Source organism: Haliotis asinina, chromosome 16 (assembly GCF_037392515.1).
Source record: "Haliotis asinina isolate JCU_RB_2024 chromosome 16, JCU_Hal_asi_v2, whole genome shotgun sequence".
In the NCBI taxonomy this organism is placed as follows: domain Eukaryota; kingdom Metazoa; phylum Mollusca; class Gastropoda; order Lepetellida; family Haliotidae; genus Haliotis; species Haliotis asinina.
The window spans coordinates 17,396,567-17,415,449 of NC_090295.1; the positions used below are offsets into that span (position 1 = coordinate 17,396,567).

General features: G+C 37.8%; 1 protein-coding gene across 7 annotated transcripts in view; it reads right to left on the reverse strand.

Annotated features, from left to right (window-relative positions):
- LOC137268869 (agrin-like) overlaps positions 1-18,883 on the reverse strand; it is a 403,012-nt gene that overhangs the window by 274,404 nt on the left and 109,725 nt on the right. The window lies entirely within an intron of this gene.

The following is an 18,883-nucleotide window of genomic DNA, read 5'->3' on the forward strand; positions in this document are numbered from 1 at the left end:
ATACCATGGCAGGAGTCACCAAACATGGGCTTCATAATATTCCAGCAATACCATGGCAGGAGTCACCAAACATGGGCTTCATAATATTCCAGCAATATCATGGCAGGAGTCACCAAACATGGGCTTCTCCCACAGTACTCATGGTGGGAATCGAACCCAGGTCTAATGTGTAAAGAGCCCACACGTTAACCACTCAGCTACCTCAATGCTTCTTGTGGATTGGGACCCATCACAGTGAGAAGTCAATCTGACAGTCACAACAGACAATTTAGTTCCAGCGGACACTTCTTTATCTCTCCAATTGATCTGAACTAAGAATGACTTGTGCCGAAGAATTGAACTGTGGACTATAATCCCATTAATTTGTCTGCCAATTGTTCCCAGTGGTCAGTTTGACTCTATTGCCAGTTACAACTGTGACTCCATGTTTGTATAAAAAAAAAATGTGTAAGTGAATATGTTCTTTGAGTGAGTCAGTATGGCCATGGATATTGGATTAGCAATACACAATCAATATCATGGAGGCAAACACCAAGAAATGGACGTCACACATTGTACGCATATAGGAAATTGAACCTGGGCCCCATTTCACAAAACTCTTGTAAGCCTAAGATTTTGTAAGTTTTCTTGTAGCCACTGTTCCTCCTATACTGCAACAGAGGAGCTACGAATGCTACGAGAAAAGTTACTAGATCATAGGCTTACGAGAGTTTTGTGAAACGGGCTCCTGGCTCTTTGGCATGATATTGGGATCGTAGGGGTTAGCCTAGCTGTTAAAGCATTTGATCATCACACTGAAGACCCGGGTTCAATTCCCCACAGGGGTACAATGAGTGAAGCCCATTTCTGGTGTTACCCTCCGTGATACTGCTGGAATATTGCTAATAGTGGTGTTTGTCCACACTTACTCACTCACTCCATGGTGTAAGCAGCAAACACTATAACCACAAGGCTACCCCACTGCCATACAGTGGTTGACAGCATCTGCAGCTACCACACTGACAACCCAAAATGCTCAATCTAATCACATGTTTGTTTGTTCCTTTATGGCAAATCAGCAAATTAGCAATATTCTGGATGAGATCCTCAGTTGATGATGCTAACATTTTCCTACACATCTCCACTGACCAAGGATCCTTATCTCTAATGACCAAGGGCTGATGAAGGAACTATTGCTACCCAGAATCCCAAGGGGATGAAACAGTAGAATCCATCAGTCTAGGTATGTGGTCCCCGTCTCTAAGCATGCCATCAACCGATTCCAAATCACACAGATGTCAATTGCAATTAGGCACTAGGAGTGAGGGTAAAGGGTCAGCAAATGAGATCACACGTAAAAATAAATGACCACTGATTGAATGTATTCTTTATATGAATATAATTTATGCAATAATTCATCACATTGTCATCACAGAATTACCAATAAGATCAATTAGATATATTATTGGAATTGATGATGTTACTTGAATCTAAATTGGAATTTTTAAGTAACAGGTCAAAGTATTCATTTTCCCATCTGTTAGATTTCATTGATGGATTGAATCTTTCTGATAGATAGTTGTGGTTAAAATTCTTTGTGACATCATAAGCAAGAAGTGAGGATTTCACTCAGTTGGACTGAATAGAATGAGATTTACGTAACCTGCTAATGAGTCACTTTGATGTTTAAGTCACTTGAGCATTTGTCATTTGGACATTTGTCACTTGAATATTATCCACTTGTCACTCAGACTTTTAAGTCACTTGAGCATTTGTTACTTGGATGTTTGTCATATGAACTGTTAATTCACTAGCATGTTTTGTCACTTTGAGTGAGTGAGTGAGTTTAGTTATACGCCGCTTTTTAGCAATATTCCAGCAATATCATGGTGGGGGACACCAGAAAGTGGGCTTCACACATTGTACCCATGTGGGGAATCGAACACGGGTCTTCGATGTGACGAGAGAACACTTTAACCACTAGGCTTCCCCACTGCCCCCTTTGTCACTCAGACTTTTAAGTCACTTGAGTGTTTGTCGCTAAGACTTTTAAATCACTTGACACTTATCGCTTGCATTTTATGTCACTTTGTCACTCAGACTTTGGACTTTGGAAATTTTGTTACATAGTCATTTAAGTCACTGGGACACTTGTCACTTGGACAATTTAGTCACTTGGGTATTTGTCACTTCGTCATTTCAGTCACTTGATTATTTTTTCTCACTTCAACATTTTAGTCACTTGGGCATTTGTCTCTTGGTCATTTAAGTCACGTGGACATTTGAAGAGGAACATGTTTATGGATATACAACTTCTTTCTTGCATATCCATAGAAAGTGTTCCACTTCTTCATACCAGCTTCTAAATGCCACTTAAGGACACTTGGACATTTGTCCCGCTTACTTGGATATTTAAGTCACTTCAATATTGGCCACTCCACATTTACATCTTTTGACCAGTATTTAAAGCAGATATCTATGTGTTCAACAGTATTTCACGCAAATATCTAGGTGTTCAGCAGTATTTAATGCAGATATCTAGGTGTTGAGCAGTATTTAATGCAGATATCTTTGAGCAGTATTTAATGCAGATATTTAGGTGTTCAGCAGTATTTAATGCAGATATCTTTCAGCAGTATTTAATGCAGATATCTAGGTGTTCAGCAGTATTTAATGCAGATATCTTTGAGCAGTATTTAATGCAGATATTTAGGTGTTCAGCAGTATTTAATGCAGATATTTAGGTGTTCAGCAGTATTTAATGCAGATATCTTTGAGCAGTATTTAATGCAGATATCTAGGTGTTCAGCAGTATTTAATGCAGATATCTTTGAGCAGTATTTAATGCAGATATTTAGGTGTTCAGCAGTATTTAATGCAGATATCTTTCAGCAGTATTTAATGCAGATATCTAGGTGTTCAACAGTATTTAATGCAGATATCTTTGAGCAGTATTTAATGCAGAAATCTAGGTGTTGAGCAGTATTCAATGCAGATATCTTTGAGCAGTATTTAATGCAGAAATCTAGGTGTTGAGCAGTATTTAATGCAGATATCTTTGAGCAGTATTTAATGCAGATATTTAGGTGTTCAGCAGTATTTAATGCAGATATCTTTCAGCAGTATTTAATGCAGATATCTTTGAGCAGTATTTAATGCAGATATCTAGGTGTTCAGCAGTATTTAATGCAGATATCTTTGAGCAGTATTTAATGCAGATATCTAGGTGTTCAACAGTATTTAATGCAGATATCTAGGTGTTCAGCAAAGTAATAATACCAGTTTTCTTCAGTTGTATTAAAAAATGAAAGAAACAGGTATTGTAGGTACAAATCTATGATTCAAACCATACCTGACACAATGAAAGGAAAGAGATACTATGTATGTTTTAACACTGCCTTTTTACTGATATTATTGCCACAGATCCAGAACCCGAACTGGGCTGAATATATAACACCCACTCTAACTCTCAGCAATATAACAACTGTATGATGGCAATATGTAAATAGTGGAGTCTGGAACTGACAATATGGTAATGTACAAGTAACAATAATGTTTGAGTGAGTGAGTGAGCTAGTCATTTATTTGCTCTCATGACCAGAATGGGGTACTGGAGATCTAGTCTGATCAGATATCACCATGTTTTACTCGACTTGTAACACAACAACACAATTAATTTTGCAGTTGACATTCAGTTTGTGTTTTGCATCTTAATTGGCAAAACAAGATCTGGCCACATTCCAAATGAACAAGCAACAACAGCCTGTATTATTATAAAAACTCAAGCAGTCTGTTTCCATGGCGAATAAACTAATTCGCAAACATCTGATGCATTTTGCTGAAAAACAACACATCCTTGCTCTATTCCCCAGGAACATTTGCATTTGTTAGAGTTCATAGAATTGAACTTCTTCAATGAGAAATGTCAGAAGTTCATTAGGCAGAGAAAATTACCTGATGTTTCTTAAGACAGACAGACAAGGCAAATACAACCTTCAAGATTTGGATGCATACTTTCTGATAGAAGATTGACACCACAGTCTGTCACATGAATACTAACCATTATACATAATGTTTTTCCTGTTTCCATTCACAATCCTGTTTTCGTCTGGTCTTTTGTGACCACTATTTATCGTAAGACATGATTTATAAATACGATTGGATGATTGTATATTTTCGCCTGGCTGATATCATGATATCCCATATGTTGTTCATGACCAATCACTGGACTGAATGGCTCTCAATGAATTACAGACTGCCAAAAGTAGTAAATGCTGATTCTGGTTTCATCCACTGCTTTCAAATATATAAAATGTCCAAAATACAGACCTCTGAATCATACCGACATCTAAACACTCCCACCTAACACCAGTGAGTATCATGAAAAACATGCGCTGGCTTCCTGGTAAATCAAGAACAGACATTAAAATATTGTGTTTTGTGTACAAATGAATCAATGGTAAAGGTCCAGAATGCTTACACTCTTACACTCAAGAAAGACAGCTCCATTTTCAGAATCTGAACCTACTCTTGTGTCTCAGTTCAAATTGCAAACGTTTGGAAGGAAATCTTTTGCCTCTAATCAAGAACTATACCCATTAAATCAGCAGTTGACTTTAATTCCTTGAAATGACTGTTCAAGACTCATCTTTTAACTGCACTATGACCAGGGCTCAAGATAATTTTTCAACACTGGGAGTACATATTCCTTATTTTTTAATATATAGGACTACTATAAAATATTAAGGAATTAAGGAATATACGTGGTGTGGGTGGGTGGGGGGTGGATGGGTGTGCATGGATGCATGGTATCCATTCACTTTGTTAGCACTTTGAGAATGGGTCTTGTGCATGGAAAAGGTGAATTATAAGTTGACATTTAAATTTATGTTTTACAGATGAAGATGAATATGTAGTAAATTAAAGAAGATTAAATTATGTGTGATCCTGTCAAAGTCAGGCTGGTACGTAAGACTCATCATCAACTAAAGCCCTTTGTCCCTCTACACAAAGCCCAGACTGTGAAATATTATTATCACTATCATTATCATCAATCCAGGTATGAAATATAGCTCCATCTCATCAAGGTGTAATACACAGCCTCATTCCAGAGCACATGTTGCACAGCTCATATTGAATCAGATACAAAAGTTGGATTCAATGGTGAAAAGTAATATTCCAGGCAGATAAAAAATCTATCTTGGAGTGGATTCAGATTCATACACTACTTTCTCTTTAATAGACTACCTTCATATTGCTAACATATTTAAAATGAAATGCCGTTGAAGACAAATATGTATTAATAATGGCACTATTTGTACTGCAAAAATGTTCAAACTGAAGTAAATTTTCTGACTTTGTGCACTGGCCATCAGATGCCTCAGGGTGGGGTGTTGAACTCAAAAAAAAAGGTACAAGAATCTGTACTTTTCTAACAAGGTATAGCTCCAAATATAACATAGGTTACATTTGACCACTTTCGCATTGAGTAACCATGCCTCGACTGATAGACTCGGAAAAAGTGCTTTAGATATCGAGCAGTCTCTTTTTAAAGGTGCACCTTCCCCAGGCTAATTGGGAGTCATAGTAAATTTGATACCCTGTTTGTCTGTGCCTTCCATTTTGTGGCCAATTTTGTGATGACGATTAGCCCAACTACACAGAAACAAGGTCTCCGATTTTCTAAAAGCATACATTACATGTCTAGACTGAATTGTAAAGTGTTGTCTGACCATCAACCCAAGTCAATCTTTAGCATCTATCAGTAGAACGTTACTTTAGTATAACAGTCCCTCGTGAGAATACCATGAATGTTTCATTACAAGCACTCATCGCAAGCATGATAATACGATACATCTCACAGCAATCAAAACAACAACAAGCTGACCTCTCTTTAGATATATGGTACCATGGAGATTTCTTGTGCTGAATGAAGGAATATTCAAACGACAACAACAGGTAGATTAATGTTTTATTACACGGCATAACACAAACCATCAGGATCTTTTATCCTTAAGTGGTTCTACAGGATTATGTGTGGTATTGTTGGTTGGTTGGTTGTTCAATGCTGCACTCAGCAATATTGCAGATATATGCCGTCTGTCTGTAAATATTCGAATCTGGACCACACAATCCCGTGTTTAACAGCATTAGGATCGATTTACGCAACATGCCAACCAAGTTAGCGAGTCTGACAATTCTATCCCATTAGTCACCTCTGACAACTATAGGTTACTGAAGACCAATTCTAACCCGCAATTCACAATTATCAATTGAAAAACATTGTGATGTCATTTTTTACCATGACATCACAATCTAATGACATCACTAACCTAAAAGCCACTAAGGATGGCAAGCTATGCTACTAATACCTGCTTACATTTTATAATATTTATTTAACATCTTGTGGATCTCATTCCACGAAGCGATCATAACGCTATGACTGTTGTCATACCGTTGAAGTTGTCATACTGTTTAAGTTGTCATACTGTTGAAGTATGATGGTCATCATCAGCTTCGGGTTATGATCGCTTTGACAAACAGGGACCAGTGCCAGAAACTATGGTTTTAACAAAAAGCTTTCATTTCCTTCATTTTGACTAAAATATGAATAAATGGCCTGGATACAAAATAAACTCTTTTTAACCATCTGTTTGTAATAATAATAGTTTGCTGTAACTGTTTCTCTGTGCTTATCCCTTTAAATAATTGCATCATACCTTTTAAGAAACGAATCAGTATCATATCATTTGAAGTTGCCATATAGCTGGAATACTGCTGAGTGTGGCCCTAAACAACAACAGATCATTTGTAGTGCACAAGAGACACATGCGATCACTGCAAATAGGACAAATTGTTATGGATAACAACTTCTTAATTGCATGATTGCAACGTTTCGATACAGATTCTTGTACTGTTGTCAAGCAGGACCGTTGTCAATTTGTATTGAAAAGTTGTTATCCATAACAATTTGTCCTATTTATACACCTCAGCTTCTAAAATGCCACTTAAACAAGTAACAATCACTGCAGCTGTAATTAATATTATCTCTTTTGGGAAGCATTAGAGTAGAGTCGTATGGAAAGATAACAACCTGAGGATGAGCAACTTCTTTATAAGAGTGAGAGCCATGTTTCAGTGTAGGCTCTAACGCCATTATCAAGCAACACTTATCAAGCATCAACGCCAGGTTCCTCTCATTGTAATAAAGAATCTGTTATTGATGTTTGACGACAGTGTGGGAACCTACACCAAAACGTTACACGCCATTGTTCATCCATACATTGTTTTTCTTCCATTTTCTGATTGATACAGCTAACAAAGAGAAAAAGTTGTAAGAATCATTTTAGACTTTGGATAGAATCACACCTGTATTGTTGGATGATCATATCAACTTTTGATAAAATCTTAAAACTGCTCAGCAAGCCTTTGTACTTTAAGCTGATCGATCTGGGTCCCATTCTGCTAACGTTCATAACGTCATGACCCAATACTATATCACTTTCTTACACACAATGTTGTGCTAGGAATGCTTTGTGTATTGGGCCCCTGATGTTATATATTTTATAAATACAGACAAAAGGTGAAATTCTCATGAGATCCTGCACCAATCAAACAAATAACAATACAGAAGATCCCTGAAGATGTATCGTCCAGTGGAGAATGTTCATCTTGAGTGAAGAAACAGCAGCCACAAATGTCGGATCAATGCTATATCCTTTAGGGAACAGAACAGGAACTGATGCTATATCATAAAGCTCTTACATATCGTGTTGTAATTTCCATCCTACTTCATCCTGGTCCTAACACTTCCATGATGGATTTCCATGTCAAGTGTTTTCATTGCGTGAAGTACTTCCACCTCAACCACCACCTCTGGGAAATTCTTTACATGAATTACATAAGTTGGGTAGCTGAACAATCACGAGAAATAGATCCTGGATGGTTTACTGACCGGTGAGAAATCATTAAAAACACAAAGTGTAATCGGGTCTAATGTCTCCCATCAAAGTTTCATGTAAAATGACAATAAAATGATGCTTCGAGTAAAACGATAATTTACTTGATGTCGTAAAAGTTGAAAAACAACAAGCAATTGAAATTCTTGGTTCCTTTTTGTTTTTGTTTTTTTACTGAATTGCTTCGTGGAGCTCTGAGAAGGTTATGAAATTCCAGGTTATTTAAAAATGGAGGCATGACTGTCTTCCTAATACTCCAATGGGAAAGATCATTGTTCCTATTTTTTTTTTCATTTGTATGCTCTCGCCTGACTAGTTCATTCATATTGTCAGGATTTAACTGGAATATTTCTGACTTTCGTGTTCAGTAGCATTCAGTAAGCTTTGTATTACCCGATTGTCAAATTTTATAAAAAAATCTTTGATTTCCACATCCAAGCATGGACTTAGCAATTCATAACATGTCATGAGTGAGTGAGTGATTGTAACCAGTGAGGGAAGTATAAAACATAAAGGAAACTAAATGAGCAGAGTGATGATGAATTTCCTGCCAGACAGAAGGATGCAGCTATGTGGCACCTCTATCACCTAGACAACAGACCACCCAAGTCTCTTTGACTGAAGATTGACATCTGTGACCTGGCTGAATGTTAGTATTCTCCCTGACGCTCATGATATCAACCACTGCCTGGAACATGATATTCAAATCTGTAACAACCACACCAGCAGCAATTCCCCTCCTGGAATCCCAATCAGGTCTGAGTGAATGAGTGAGTTTGATATCACTTTTGTCAATATTTCAGCAATGTCAAGACAGGGGAAACCAGAAATAGGCTTCACCCATTGTACCCATGTGGGAATCAAACCTGGCTCTTCAGCATGATGAGTAACGACTTTGACCACTAGGCTACCCCAACTCCCACAATGATGTCTGAACACAGGGTCAGTGCAGTCAAATGATCGGCACAAACACAGCAGTTTCAACATTCATTACGAACAATGACAGGTGTTGCAGTTCAGAGATGCATACCACACTCCCCTTGTTGCAATGTATCAATTATGACTAATTACACACCAACCCAGACACCAAGACACAGCAACATGAGATGATGTCTCTCGATAGTAGTCGCCAGACGTAATCGCCTGCACACACCAAATATCACATTCGTCTGGAGAGTCCATCAAGGGAGATAATCAAGGTATTAACACAGGAGATTGGAGAGGTAGATACCAGATTGAGCAGTGTTTATGCAAGGGTTACCGTGGTTATCTCACTGTGGAAAACGACAGGATAAAATAGACTAATTTCCTGCATTAACTCCAACTGGAAGAGGCCCACCAACCAAAGATGCATGGTATTCATTGTCTTCGTGTGAACCTGTCAGACATTCCTAAAAGCAGCACACACACCTAAAACCAGAAAATTAGACACCAGATTGAGCCATGAAGCTCTCCTTGTCATTATGGAGTCATTAAATATTTGGGGGTTTGGTGTTTAGAAAGAAAACAAGAAGACAAACTCACCAATATCCCATGAAATGGTAAAATATTCTTCCTGAATATCAAGTAGTTTTGACTATTTAAAATAAATACGGTTTGGAATACCTCAGCAATGTTGATAAAGAGTGGTACTCTTGATTTATGCCATTAGGTTCTTGAATGCCATCTTCTGAGATATTGCTGGATTGTTGCTGAAAGCGGTGTAATACTAAACTCTCTCACTCTTGGATACCCACAAAGCAGAAAGCGAGTATTGAAAGGCTTTATATTTCTGTTCTGGAGAGGATCAATACCACCAATTTCAGTCAAATTCAAAATAGTTGCCATGGAAATGCAAAAATGTATTTTATCCAAAGATGCACAAGCACCAAAAGGCATCAGTTTACAACTAGACCTATCTATTTGCCAACTTTGGAGGAGAAACACTGGATGGTTTGAAAGTACTGCTCTGTAATAGAGCACCATGACAAATTTCAGTCAAAGCCTCCACCGACACAACACGGAGATAAAAACTTGCACACTGAAGCAAAACTGAAATGTGGAAAAAGTGAAAAGGTTTGTTTGAATTGTTCTTCTCATTTACAAAAAACACCAGTTGCCATCTCTACAACTACACAGGATACTGTCTGCTACTGGCACAATATTTATAAAACCACGATACCAGAACCTGCTCCACCATACCATGATACCACCAAGGCTGTAGCCATACGACCACACTATTTTTAACATTAAATAAGTGTATACTTTCCTATTATCAGCATCCAAAAATACCTGCCCAACCGCCTGGGACCGGTTATTTTCAACACAAACTGCGAGAGTTTGATATTTAACTATAGGAAGTAAAATATTTTTTTTGTAGGGCAGGTAAGTTTTCGTCAGAGCTAGCAAGATTTCATCTAAACAGCCCTATGGTGTGACTGTAAGCATTGGGAGTTTCATACCCTGCAAGTATCAAGAGCAATAAATATCATGTTCCTATCTACTGCTAACAGTGACATGTGCGGATTGCTGAAGACCAACTGTAATCAGGCAACATATTGCAAAAACCCTGCTTCTTTCTGGCTTTCCGCACATCAAGCTGAGAGGATATGACATACATTCCAGCTTTATTTAATCATAAGCAGCAATAAATTCACCTTGTCAGAGCACTGAAAACAGCTAATCTTCTCAACCACTTCATAAATTGGCAATTCACAACTTTCCTTGTAAATATGCAGGTCTGACCTTTGGCTGAGAATCAATACTAGACGTGAAAGTAGATATCACCTATGTCAGGTACATGTACTAATCCGTGAACTAGATTTCATATCTTTAGGGACTAAACATTAGTCTTAAGCCAAACAGCAGTGGTGAAATTGATGGATGGACAGAGATGGAAGTATTTGTTGTCATGGCAATAAAATGGAAGGATGGACAAATATGGACATACCTGCTGTCATGGTGATAATGTGGATTGAAGGAAAGTAAATGATAGACGGAAAATTAGACAGATGAACAAGAGTAGTGAGTGAAGAGAACAGAAATGGATGGACAGCAAGAATGGAAAAATGGAACCCAACCACTAGGGCCTAGATTTTTCAAGCTCTCTAAGATAGTCGTATGTGCTATACATAAACATTAACTTACGACTATTTTAGCGCTAAGAGAGCTTCGAAAATCTAGGCCCAGATATATTTTATCACCTTTTTTACAGGTTAGCCTGTAGGTTAGATGTGCTACAGTCTTGAAAACGCAGGAGGAAAGGAGTGGTAGTCATGACCATGGCTAAAGAGGAGTAGGGGGCCACTGACATTTTCAACTGCTGTTTTGCCCAAACTCACTCGATGGAAAGGAACTGAACTGAATGCCAATATTCAATATGTATGTCATAACATGAGCTTGAATATGGAAGATATGTCATTTTCTCAGCTATTCTTAGACAGATGCATCATAATCGCTGAAATTGGTGGTATCTGTTGGAATCTAATATCTATCATACATCTCAGACCAAATGCAGCCAGCCTGCCATGCCATACCCTAGAGCTTATTGTCAAAGAAACATTGCATGATATCTAACAATTGCATCAGAATCACAGGTCATATGACTTCGAGGGCACTAGAACCTATGTTTAAATCAGACTGATCAAATACATACATGTGTCTTTCAGATGAGTCTCACAGACAGCTATATTCAGGTTTGCCCTACGGATAAACAGGTCAGGCTGACTATTTGCACTTTGCTGTTGGATGGGCAACAAAAGATGCTGGCTCTTGCTGAGTTCTGTTTCTTCACTGGCTGTGTTGAGTGTAGTGTCAATGATGTATTTAGGTACTTGTGTTAGTGAGTGAACTGGGTTTAAAACCTCAGTTTTCTTACAGTGTGGCAGTTGGAAGAAAAGCTGAACCCCACTTTACATATTCAATTAGAGCCACATCTATCAAACCACATCCACAATTTTCAACCATGTTGACATCACTCAAACTACATCATTCAACTAGAACCACATTACTCAGCCACAACCACACCATTTAACCCCAGACATAACACACCATGAACTCACCCAACCACATCATTCAGCTCCACCCATACCACATGAACTCACCCAACCACATCATTCAACTCCACCCACATTACACTATGAACTCACCCAACAGCATCCAAACCCATCCATAACACACCATGAACTCACACAACCACATCATTCAACCCCATCCAAACCCATCCATAACACACCATGAACTCACACAACCAAATCATTCAACCCCATCGATAACACACCATGGACTCACCCAACCACACCATTCAACCCCATCGATAACACACCATGGACTCACCCAACCACACCATTCAACCCCATCAATACCACACCATCAACCTACCCAACCACACCATTCAACCCCATCAATACCACACCATAAACTCACCCAACCACATCCTTCAACTCCACCCATAACACACCATGAACTCACCCAACCACATCATTCACCCAACTGACATAATTCAACCCACACCATCCAACCCAACCCAGTATCCATGTACCTCATCCATACCACTAAGTCCTGTGTAAATTCCATCAAACCCCACATGCCCCTTTCTGTAATACATTATAAATCTCCTAAGATAATTGATGTGTTTGTTACATGAAGCCACACTCTCTGACATTTGAGATATATCATAATGATCCTTTCATAAATGAACCTTCACCAGACAACATTTTGAGAAAACATATAAATTTCTCCCTTGGAGTGCAGTGATAGGCAATCTAGTTTGTAGACATGGATGCCATCATACAATGTGATTTTAGCACTATTAACTATTAACTATTAACTCCTACACCTTAACACAGATTTAAGACCATTGTCTTCAGGTTCTTTTAAACATCCAATCCCCTTGTTGCTTCCAGCAACAAACAAGATTCCTGGAGACCAATTTTCACCTTGAATCCCCTCGGTGGTACTAAAAGCTGAATGATTAACAAATCAAAATCAAGTAAACCAGCCTAATGATATAGGCTATATATACTAATGGTTGATAGTATGAACACAAATTCTTTTGGGATACGTTGAACCAGGTTACACAGTGATTTGGTTGGTTGGTTAATGCCACACTCCGCAATATCCTAACTATATGACAGTAAGCTGTAAATAATGAAGTGTGGACCAGACAATCCAATGATCAACAGCATGAGCATCAATCTACGCATATGAGACACAATGACGCCATTTGATTTGTTTGATTAACTGTTGTTTCACACAGCATTCAGCAATATTCCAGCTACATAGAGGAAGTCTACAAATGATCAAGTCTGTATCAGACAATCCAGTGATTAACAGCATGAGCATCAATCTACGCAACTGGGATACGATGACACATGCCATCCAAGTAAGTGATCCCGACCACCAAATCCTGTTAGTGGCCTTATATGACAAGCATGGGTTACTGAAGATCAATCCGAACCAAGATCTTCACGAGTAAGATCACAATGTGAAACTCCTAAACACCCTTTGAAATCTGTCACGGCAACCACAGCAATAAACAACTTTGTGTACCCTTGATTCCTAAATAACAGAAAATTCCTAATTCACATTATAAAATAGTTCACCTATACTAGCAAAAGCACCTGTTGAGTCAAAACAAACAAATATCAGGTGAGTTAAAGATGCACATCTCTCAAACATTTTTTATTATTTTTATGAGACCTAGAATTCAATTAGTTTTCAGTTCAAATGCAATTAAGGCTTTCAAAAACATCTGATAAGTGATAACACAAAGCATGAAAAATGATTTTAGGGAATGTTTTTGAGGCGTAGCTCTGTAACTTGGTGTCATCAATCACAGGCAATTAGAATGGAATAGGTCCTTTAAATTCATTTTATGGCAAAAGGGTTTCATTTTTCTTTTGATCAATCTTCCACAAATGGAAATGTATGAATGTTAGGAGCATGTAATTTTATTAATTCGTGAGAATGTTTTTGATTTTCCAAAATAATAGAAATATCAATACAAGATGACTGACAGGTATTTGTAACTTGATACAAATGATCAGGGTTGTATCGATATGCTGCGATGATGTACAGAGCATGAATGAAGGGGACTGGAGCCTGCTGTCCTGGGTAGGTGACTGGATTGACTGATTGGTTGATTGATTGATTGATTGATTGATTGATTGATGGATGGATGGATGGGTGGACTGATGGACGGACGGATGGACAGATGGATGGGTTGATTGATTGATTGATGGATAAATGAATGAATGGACTGACTGACTGACTGACTGACTGACTCATTTAATTTTGAATGTTACAATATATTATCAACTTGAACATTCACTTCAAGTTGTGTAATGGTTTGAAGTTCAGTTTAATAGACCGTGAATTTATGGCACACCTGAAATTGACATGGCACACTTAAATTATCATGACAGTGCCCATGCGGCACACTTGAAAAAAAAAATTCAATCCCTGTATAACAAAAACACATTTCAGTGTGTTTCATTCACAAATAGGTATTACAACTGCAATGAAAATGTATCGATGACTTATAAATCAAACCTCCTTTCCTTATTTGAAAACTATGAATTATTTCACACACCTACAATCAGGCAAAGAAAGAAATTCAATCTTTCTTCCAACTTTTATTTTTATCCACTTTTATAAAAGAAAATGATCTCAATAGACACACAAAGCAACTGAGTTATCAAGACAAAAATTCTCATTGACCATGAAATATCAAAATACATACTTCAAGCAAAATGTCACCCGTGAAGGTCCCGGGGTAGAATAGGCCTTCAGCAACCCATGCTTGCCATAAAAGGTGACTATGCTTGTCGTAAGAGGCGACTAATGGGATCGGGTGGTCTGGCTTGCTGACTTGGTTGACACATGTCACAATTACGCAGATTGATGTTCCTGCTGTTGATCACTGGATTGTCTGGTCCAGACTTGATTATTTACAGGCTGCTGCCATATAGCTGGAATATTGCGGAGTGTGGCATAAAACTAAACTCACTCACTCACTCACTCACAAAAAATGTTGTTTTTTTTCAATTTTGAAATGACCACATCACCTGCTGCTATTTCCATTGTTCGGTGAGAGCATAGTTCAGAGAACTAAGAGGCGGGCACTGCCCCTTTAAAAGGCTGACAAGTCTAATATCACCAGTATACCTTACAGTGACAGTTTGGATTAACCACATATTCAATTGCTGTGAAGAAATGAGATAAAAAAAGCCTGCATTATTCCCAAAATCAATACAAGCGGGAGATCTTGTCATTCATAAACCTGGTGTTGGAATTTCTTTCAACCATCTACGACGATAAGTGAAGAGATTTTTTTCCATTTCAGATTACTGCGAAATGAGTAAGCACTGTATTTACCTACACTACTTAACAGATTCTAGAGTGCATGAAAGGACATCGATTTCATCAGCTGATCGTCAATTTCAGCTGCTGCAGCATTAAGTGCAAGGTTAAGTACATCGTTAATTATGATGACTTAAGTCCCCAGGGAAGATGACGGGCTAATGCTGGGGGAAAATGCATAAAATCTTCTGTACTGATGAGTTTCGGACTTTCTTTTAGGTTTTTAGTTTGCAGGATGGGTTGACTGGACTAGAATACACGAACCTCTTTACTATCACAGCATGTCATGCAGTGTGGATGTGCTGCCATACCTCACAGGGACCTGAGTGAGTGAGTGAGTGATCAAATTTTTACTTCACTGTTTACACTACATTTAAAAATATTCTAACAATATCAAGAAACAAGAAATGGTGGAGTGAACCATCATTTTAACATAAAATAACAAAGGTGGTGATTTCATTCCAACTTGAACAGTTTATAAAATTCATTCATACCTATTTTCATTCCTGCACCTAGGACCCCCAAATGCCGAAAAAAGACAGTTTCAGATATGTCAATCATCGTAACAAGACAAGTCAAACCCTCCCTGCCGATGTTAAGCTTTTGATGTAAACTTCAAAGTCTTATTTTCAGCAGTAATAAGTCAACCTCCCCTCTCTTAAGAAACGAATCAAGTAATACAGCTAATGACAAATGTAAAAACCTTTGCATCTTTTTCTTCAAAAGATGCTGACAGATATCTGGATTCTTGTTAGATACTGATAAATTCTGAATCTTAGAATCACAAGGCTGAATTACAGGCTAAACTTGACAAGTTTTCCAGCTGTTAGTTGATCTGACATAGCTTTTGATGACGAAGGTGATTACAAGTTAGTTGAGAGTACATTTTGTATTTTTCCCAAAGATGAGTGAGTGAGTGAGTGAGTGATTGAGTGAGTGATTGAGTGAGTGAGTGTTTCAGTTTTACTCGGTTTTTAGCAATATTGTAGTAATATCACAGCTGGGGAATGGGCACAAAAATGGGCTTCACACAATGTTCCCATTTGAGGAATCAAACCCAGGTCTTCAGTGAGACGTGCAAATGCTTTAACCACAGGGTTATTCAACCACCTTCCACGAATGATGGTTTTTGGGTTTTAGAGTCATTAATCCCTAAAACATTTACCCACTTTACCCTGAAAAGTGATATTTATGATGGCATGATCTATATTCTTTTGTTTTGATTGTTTTTGTGGTTTAACATACTCATCAACAGCTGTGGACTTGGCCGGTGACTGACATCATGATCATCGATTTACACAACTGGGATATTTGCATTTCTCAAGCTGAATCAGTGAGATCTCATTAGTTGCCTGTTAGCAGTATTAGATTAGTGATATGGCCACATGACAATATGGCTGGCCTTATTGCATGGAAAAAAGTTCCAGTCATGACAAACCATTTTTTAAAAACAATTTTAATGCATATTTACTTTAAAAGATGATATCTCAAGCTGTATTTAATCTTTAAAGCTGCTGTACATTCTAAATGATGAATGAGTGAATGAGTTTAGTCTTATGTCGCACTAAGCAATATTCCAGCTATATGGCAGTGGTCTGTAAATAATTGAGCCTGGACCAAACAATCCAGCGATCAACAACATTAGCATCAATCTGCGCAAATGGGAACCAATGATATGTTTCAAGCAAGTCAGCAATCCTGACCACCTGATCCTGTTAGTCTCCTCTTACAACAAGCAAAGTTGCCTGTTATGGCAAGCATGGGTTGGTGAAGGCCTATTCTACCCCGGACCATTATGGGCCAACTGATAAATGAAAACATCAACATATTTTGACATAGATTGTATGATCAACTATTTTATTGCCAGAATTTGAGCATTTCAATCTTTGACTCTGCTTCCAATTCAATCAATGTTCATTTCAGGAGATCCCATGCCACAATTTAACAAGCACATATCACTGATACGAAACACACGCACCGACAGGTTTTATCCAAGCACCAGGAAGGGCAACAAAAATAACCATGTTTTAATATTTTTTCGTATGCCATGCCTAGGAAGGAACCCGTTGAATGCCACTCACCAGGCAGATGTTTTAACCATTCATAGCAATGCTGCTTTTAGCAATATTTTAGCCATATCATGGCTCCATGGCAGATATCAGAACAAGTCTTCTTCACACATACGGTGAATCAAACCCGAATCTTCGGCAACAAATACTTTAAGCCCCAGGCTAAACCACCACACCAGATACTAAATGAATACAGAGGCAATAAGTGCTTTTACAGAATAATAAAAATGTCCGAAAGAAATTTCTCAGTGTATATGTAGTAGTGACGGTTTGTTTCATTTAAAAATGTCAGTAAGGGGACACAAAAAAATTTCTTGTTTGTTTCATGCAGTTTTGTGGACAACAGTATTATTCATGGTATTCTCTGTGCCTGTACTTAGGTCTTCCTAGACAGTATCATATCAAAAAGTCCAAATAAACAAGGCTTAGTGAATAATCTGTTTGCATTAGAAATACATTAATACCACTCCTCAATCAATGGCTGAAAACTATGTACTGCACTGACTTCTCCCAACCAAAGACAAATATATGTACACACAGATATCATGCCTCTAAATGTTCAATAATGGAAATCATCCAACGCAAAAAATATTTTATGAGTGAGTGTTCATTTGATGTTATAAAATGTGAATCTCTCAAACCCTTTCCAAACCATCTTGTCGTTTCCACTGAATCAATAGTTAAAAACATATGTTGTCAACTGCCCTGTACGATTTGTGAAAATACTGATATTTCCCTCTGACGTGGCACCTTAATCTTTCACTGGAAAAAGATTAAATGTAATGTGAGCTTTCTTATCAGTTTAAAATAAGGACCATTTTTATATCTGCTTCTTAAAGCAGAACTTGGGTTTTGAACTCATCTAAAATTTACTTTGTGGAAGATTACAAGAAATTTCAAACTGCTCGATTTGGCCCAATACATTTTCCATTCTAAAAATGATTCAGTGTTCTGTGAAGGCTGTAGGTTACAGATCAAATTTCCTAAGTGAGTATTGTTTTAAGCTTCTTTTAGCTATATTCCAGCATTATCATGCAGGGGGCAGAAAAATGGATTTTACATATTGTACCAATGTAGGGAATCAAATATGGATCTTTTGTGTCTAACAACAAGGATATCTGCCTTAGCCTAACTCATACTGCAATAAAAAAATATATCATGTTTCAATTTGTGATCGCTAAGGAATTAAAGCAAACTGAAAAAAAAAACCCACCAAAAACCTAAAACCAAACCTGTTTCAGTGAGATGTAGTTAACTTGTGTTGTGTCTCACGACTGACATTAAACACACAAGCAATTTCTTGCTTTGCAGTAGTGTGCAAGACATTTTTTAGCCTCAGAAGACCTTGTGCCATATATAATTTTTTACCATGGGTCAAGCAAGATTCTACCCATGTAGATCTGGGTTAGAATCAGTCTTCAGCAACCCATCTTAGTCGAAAGCAGTGGCTAATGTGATCAGTGGACAGATGTGCTGAACCACAGATGTTGTCCTATCACATTTACAAAGATTTATGCTCATGATATTGATCACTTG